The sequence below is a fragment of the Macadamia integrifolia genome, chromosome 10 (genome assembly GCF_013358625.1).
Source record: "Macadamia integrifolia cultivar HAES 741 chromosome 10, SCU_Mint_v3, whole genome shotgun sequence".
Lineage (NCBI taxonomy): Eukaryota > Viridiplantae > Streptophyta > Magnoliopsida > Proteales > Proteaceae > Macadamia > Macadamia integrifolia.
Window position 1 is genome coordinate 5,255,002 of NC_056566.1, and position 7,504 is coordinate 5,262,505.

Genomic DNA, 7,504 nt, shown 5'->3' on the forward strand with positions numbered 1-7,504 from the left:
TATGAGTTGTGAATATAGACTGTAGTTATGTGCAATTGTATGATGTGTATTATATGGTAATGACTGTAATATCGATTGGTCTGAGGCACAGTGTGACCAAGGGGGCAGGACTGGTACTGTGGGCTTAGAGGTCCGTATTACAATGATGGCCACTGATGTTTGATTAGATGCTATGGATTGTGTGGTAATGATTGTAACATCAATTGGTTTGAGGCACGGTGTGACTGAGGGGGGAGGACCAATACTATGGGCTCAGAGGTCGATATTACAATGATGGCCACTGATGTTTGATTGGATGCTATAGATTATGTGGTAATGATTGTCACATCAATTGGTCTGAGGCAGGTGTGACCGTGGGGGGAAGGACTGGTACCGTAGGCTCAGAGGTTGTTATTACAATGATGGCCACTGATGTTTGATTGGATGCTATGGATTGACTGATAATGATTGTAACATTGATTGGTCTGAGGCACGGAGTGACCGAGGAGGGAGGATCCAGAACCATGGGTTCAGAGGTTGATATTACAGTGATGACCACTGAGGTACGGCTGAATCATGAGCATCATCTAATTTGTTTGAGCATACATTGCATCATTTGTCTGTGTGTCCTTGCATGTACACCCCTCACTAGGCTTGTGAAGCTCACCCCTCATTGATTACTATTTTTAGATGGTGGAACCGGTGTTAAGGCAAGGTTGGATTTTGGCAGTGGTTGTGAGGCTCGTGTCTATGAGACAACGGATGCTAATGGACATCACTTTTACTATTTTAGTTCTTCCTTTTTTATGTATATATATATAAAATGTATAGTAGGTAATATTGTAACATGTGGTTGTTTATAGACATGGAAATTTGTATTATACAATTTATCCTTTTAGTACATCACCAGTGGTAAATGTATGATTTTATTAGCGTACTCTGATTTTAGTTGTGATCCTTATGGCATTGTGAAATTAAGATACTGCATCTGTGATCCTGAAGGGTTAGCTAACTGGATGTGGGTGCCTAGTGCTGCATACCTTGGCCAATTTGAGGTAGGGTGTGTGACACGTAAGATGTGGCCCAAGAAGGGGAGTGGACTAGAAATTCTTAGACTATAGCACTAATATAGAAGATGCGTTAGCTACTGTAATAATTAAACATGCTTTTGTAGAGGTTTAACAAATTTCTACGTCCTCTACTTATCGCAAACTAGGACTTTGCATTGTGGTCTAGCTTTTCCTGGTGCTATCCAAACCGTTATAGTCTTGTTGACCTTGGTGGGGAATTGCTCGGCATCACACCCCAACTCCATAAACCAAGGTTTGTTGGACCTGGACACCATTCAATGGCCAGCTAATCCTTCAGGATCATAGATGTGATACTTTAATAACACACAATTTACAAGATAATCTAACAGAAATACATAACTTAAATAGAATCATACGGTAGATACATGCTGATGAACTACTAAATGTTATCATAGTTAGTTACAGACCTTGTTCTTGAGATCACCACCAAATAATTACAGTATCATAAAGAACATAATAATTACACAAAAAGAATAAAAAAGAATATGATATATGATACACATCATCATCCCAAAAGATACCCAAAGGCACAACTCTCGCCAACCACATTCTTGGTCGTGCTCCACGTACTCCTCTATACACGACTTTCCAACTATGCTGATCAAAGTCTCGCTCTGCTCGGGTTTCTGTACACCTGAATAAACATCTAAAAAGTGAAAACAACACGTGACAAGCTTCGTAAGCCCAGTGAGGGGTGGAGATATACAAGCACACACAACCAACATCGATGCCATGCTATACTCATCCAAGTCATTTAATGCAATATGAGTTCATTTTAATTAATAATCTAATCAATCACACTAAGTCTAATAGATTAGTTTGAGTGCTACGCAACATAGATGGTATCCCTCTTCACCAGTAACTGATACAAGCTAGTTACAAGATGGAGCATACCAGTCCCTACATTTATACTTTGGTACCCGGTAAGCCCCTAAGAGAAATCCCCTAACTGCATAGTCCATGTCGTGCAACGCCTGTGTATGACATTCACATATTGTACATCAGACTTGACATTCCAGAGATAAACACAGACCTGCCCGCTAGGATTAGCCAATTCCTAATCCCTTATTGGCAAGGTATTGCAGCACCAGTGATGTGACACTCGAAATGTATACTACTCATGATTTCAATCATAACGATCAATATACGCGCACCCAAGGCACACAATACCAGATCTCCCTTAGCCTCACCGTTCCCCTCACCCTCCACATTCTCAAATTTCCACATACTCACACACGCACATGCCCAAATTCTCATAACACATGCATAATAAGAAAGTCAATGCATAAAAATAAATGACAACAAGTATGAACATGCAAAAATGAAATTAAGGACATAAAAACTCTATAAATTAAGTCAAGACACCCACTCACCTAAGTTGATCTCGAACTTCGGAAATTAGACACACTTGTAACTCCTTGTGTATTTATGATTAGGTTAGGTTAACCTATTTCAAAGAATGCATAAAAGTCACATTTTATTCCCTTAAAATCCCCAAACAGAACCTTACAAAAAATCCCCAATTGGATGACCAGATGATGGGACCGATAGGTGATCCTTACCGGCTGGTGCCAATCGGATGATGAATTCGTAGGCTTACAAACCTCAGCAAGATCAACTGGCCGATGCAACCAGTTGATGGTTTTTGATCGACTGGTTGGGTCAGCCGGTTGGCCCAGAATTGGGATATTCTTCCCATTTAGCTTCCTAACCATGGTTTCGCACACCTAAGGTCACTCTACTTGTAATACCCCGCTTCTTAAACCCGGTCTGATTTCGCGGTTGAACCGGTTTAACCATGCAGGAACCGAGCCAGAGGAATTTGGTCTTCCCAAATTGGGGGGCCCACTTTAATGGTTCCCTTACCTATATGTTAGGGTGAGTTACATTGGATCATTTAGGTAGGAGTTCCCCTCCAACCAAGGCTCCCCATTTGGTGTCCAATATATATATATATATATATATATAGAGAGAGAGAGAGAGAGAGAGAGTCCCTCCAAGCTTAGGTCATGATCTTATAGAAGGGAGAGAGAAAGAATGTGTAATATATATATATATATATAGAGAGAGAGAGAGAGAGTCCCTCAAAGCTTAGGTCATGATCTTATAGAGGGGAGAGAGAAAGAATGCGTAACTTGAACAAGAGAAGGGGAGGAGAGCCTACCTTGGCAAAGGAAGTGAGAGATCTTCACAAAGGAGGCTTGGACGGGAAGCTCCCTCCTTAACTCCTCCTTCCTTCTTCTCCTAATTCTTCCTCTCCTTTTTCCTTTCCTTCTTTTCTCTCCTTCTTAACTTGCATAATGAGTAAATGAGCAAATGAATGGTGGATGGGCTTTAAATAGGCATCATAAATGACCAAAGCATGTTTGGCTGAAAAAGGGGCTTTGGCCGAACGGGGTTAATCCCTTGTTAGATGGTGTGGGTCCACCTATTGGAGGGGTATGGGCGCATGTCAATTAATCAATTACTTGGTAGGTAGGGACACCTATTGGAGGGGTCCAGGGTGCATACGGATAGGTGGTTGTGGGTCCCACCCCCAATTACTTCATTTGGGCAGCATTTGTTACTTCCGGGGGTGCAACCAATTAATGGGTTCTGAATGGCAGGTTAGGTCAACGGATTGCCCCAAAAATGCCCCTTTGAGTTGGGCTGCTGTCCCGATCCCAGCCCACTTGCCCAGGAACTTTTGTGTGAGTTCCTTAGCCACAATATGGGCTTGCCCAACACATTGAAATAAAGAGGAGGTTTCTAAGGTTAGTAGTGTTACTCGAGTTTCATGGAACTTCCAATGTTGCAAGCACGACTAACAGTGACACGAGGGATCGTTCTTTCCTTCCCGGTAATAGATTGCTACTAACCAGAAGCCATTGGTGCTAGTTAGCTTTGGCTCATCATCTGGCACCATGAAATGGAAAGTTAGGTTTGGACCTGGGTGAAACATTCCCCACTCCTAACAAAATTTTTGTCCTAGACAAAAAACGTACCTGATAACCAAGACATTCATGGGTACTTCTTCTTCATTTCATCTTCTCTTTCCCAAGATGCTTCTTGCTCCAAGTGGTTTCTCCACTTGAATTTGATGAAGGAGACAGTACAATTCTGAAGGTTATATTCCTTACAATCAATAATCTCCTCACTCTATATACCCTCGATCAAAATCAAGTTCTAAAGGTATGTAGGTCAAAATGTGTGTTGGGTCAGGAATGTACTTCTTCAACATGAATACATGGAACACATCATGATATCCATCCAACTCCGGTTGTATAGCTATTCTGTTGGCTACTAATTCGATTCGCTCTAGAGTGTTGTAAGGTCCCATGTATTTGGTACTAAGTTTCCCTTTCTTTCTAAATCTTCTGATCCCTTTAGATGGTGAGACTTTAAGGAATACCTTGTCTCCAACATTGAACTCTCAGTATTTTCACCTCACATCCGCATAACTCTCCTGTCTTGACTAAGCTATTTAGATTCTCTCTCTTATCATATCCACCTTCTCACAAGTAGCTTGAATCAGCTCTGGTCCCAAAATTCTTTGTTCACTCACTTCATCCCAATATAGTGGTGTTCTGCACCTCTTTTATAAGAGAATTCTAAAAGTGATACATATTCATCCCAGCAATAATTCATGTCTAGAACATAAGCTCTGAGTGTGTCTTCCAGCGTCTGAATAGTATGCTATAACTGGCCATTGATTTGTGGGTGAAAGGTCATGCTGAACTTCAGTTGTGTCCCCATAGCTTACACATCCCCATAATTTGGATGTAAATCTGGGATCTCTATTAGAGACAATGCTAACTGGAACACTATGTAGTCAGACAATGTTGTCAACATACAACTTAGCTAGCTTCTCCATGGGGGCTGTAATTTTCATGGGAATGAAGTGAGCTACCTTGGTCAAATGATCTACTATTACCCAAATTGTATCCTTACCCCTTTGAGTCCAAGGCAGATCGGTGACAATAGTTATGTGTTCCCACTTCCATTCCGGTATGGGTAGAGGTTGTAGTAACCTGTGGGGTCTTTGCCTTCGGCTTTGACTTGTTGGCAATTCAAGCATCCAATGGCTACATAAGTATCCACATCTTTCTCCATACCACTCCACTGATAGATTTCCTCAAATCTCCGGACATTTTGGTGCTACTAGTATGAACTAAGTAAGGTGAGTTATGTGACTCTTGTAGTATCATCTCTCTCAATGCTTCATCCTTTGGTACACTCACTCTGTTTTCGAATTAGAGGACTTCATATTCGGTCAATGTGAAGTCTACATTCTTCTGGTTCCCTTCTTTGAACCCCTTAATTACTTTCAGTAATTCTTCATCTGTGAGTTGAGTTGCTCGAATCTTCTCTAGATATCATCAATGCTGCTAATGTCACAATAACCTCATTCATCAACAAATCTAGTTCCATTCTTCTTGCTTCCCCAATCAATTATTCATTCATAGTGAGGGCTGCAAGAGATAATGTTTAGGATTATCTACTCAAGGCATCAACCACTACATTGGTCTTTCCAGGATGATAGTGGATGGCGCAGTCATACTCTTTCATCAAATCCAACCATCTTCTTTGTCTCATATTCAGCTCCATTTGAGTAAAAAAGTATTTTAAACTCTTGTGATCACTGTAAATTTCACTCTTCTCACCACATCGGTAGTGATGCCAGATCTTCAATGCAAAGATCACAACTACTAGTTCCAAAATCATGTGTGGGGTAATTCTTCTCATAGTCCTTCAGCTATCGTGACATGCATGCAATGACCTTCCCATTTTTCACCAACATATAGCCAAGCCCTAATTTAGAAGCATCACTATACACCACCATTCCTGATGTGCCATATGGAATGGTAAGCACTAGAGCTGACACTAACCTTTGCTTCAGTTCTTGAAAACTCTTCTCACAATCCTTCAACCATTTAAACTTTAAACCTTTCCATGTTAACCAAGTCATAAGAGCGGAAATACATGAGAAGTTTTCTATAAACCTTTTATAGTAACCTGCTAACACTAGGAAACTATGAATCTCACCAATATTCTTTGGTGACTCCCAATTAAATACTGCCTTCACCTTTCCAAGATCAACTTCAATGCCCTTTTATGAGACAAATGTGTCCTAGAAAGTTCACTTCCAATATTTTTTGTATGCTGAATTTTGCATACATATGCTCCTCTCTCAACCTTTATGATGCCAAGGTTAAATGGATGGCATGCTCTTCCATACTTTTGGAGTAGATCAAGATGTCATCAATTATCTACATTATTCCTACTCTATTAAGAAATTATACCTGACCTTGACCCCTATTTCGCGTTAAGAGGGATAGGCCTTGATTGACGCGTATGTGATATTGGTGAAGACTCCCAACTCAGGTGGGAATAATCTCGGTTGCTCGCTCCTTTGCTTTAGAGAATCTAGGCCTTCAATGATATTTTAAAAATTTTGACATGCCTTTCGAGGACCTTCAAAAAATTTGACATAACTTCGGCATGCAAATGCAAAAGCAGGGCCCACTCGGGCAGAAATTCGACGTGCGGAAGGGAAAGCTAGACTCATTCAGGTAAAAATTTGGCCTAAGGTCGAGCGTCGGGTTAGGATAAAAAAGGTAAGGGTTGGTAGTTGGGTGAAAGATGATACCAAAAATGGCAAGGGAGTCTGCTACTTTGGGAATGGACTATTCCTTCCACACTAGGCTCTCTCAAACCAAAATGGGGATATCTCTCCAAATTCCATTCATACACTAAAAGTGGTAAAGAAGGAACACTATTTATAGGCATTCAGATTAGATTTGGCAGGCATGCTAAAAATGAGAAATTATTTGGTAGGTCTGTCACCCAAAAAAGGTAACATTTCATCGGCCCAGTCAATCTTAGTCACTTTTCAAGAGGAATTTGGCGGGCCTGCCAGAAATCTAGTGGGTCTGGGAAGAAATCTAGAAAAAATTGTGCAATCGATCCCCGTTCTGACTTTCAGGAGCGATTTTGGGAGATCTGGTGGTCTAATTTTTATGTGCAATATATCGTTAGAGTCGTATTTCTGAACACTATTTGATGGGATGGTTTAGAGCTCCTTTTCGCTAGTAAAGATCCAAAATCAGTAAAGAAGGGCTTTTGCCCTATTTTAAGTTGAGGTTTTTTTGGCAATCCTTTATCATGCTGTTCTCCCACCATTAGAGAGTACTTAGAATGATTCGTCAATTTATAACACATTAATATCATATGCCACGAGATCAGGTCCAAAATTAGTCCCCGGATTGGATTAGGGGTTTGGGCTGACTGCTGGGTCTCGAATTGCTGTCAGTGTTTGGGTCATCAAAAAAGGCCTAGATTCTCTTTCAATGTAAAGCATGAATCTTGATCATTCCATGTTCATCATCAATGTCGATGTTGGTGGAAAAATTGAGTGTCTACAAAATGCCCTTCTTTCGCTGAGGCCTGTGCCA

General features: G+C 40.8%; 1 long non-coding RNA gene across 1 annotated transcript; it reads left to right on the plus strand.

Moving 5' to 3' along the window:
• Window positions 1-349: 349 nt before the first annotated feature.
• Window positions 350-880, plus strand: LOC122091251. The gene is made up of 2 exons (XR_006143879.1): window positions 350-542; window positions 670-880. It is a non-coding gene; the product is annotated as an uncharacterized LOC122091251 (long non-coding RNA).
• Window positions 881-7,504: the final 6,624 nt, after the last annotated feature.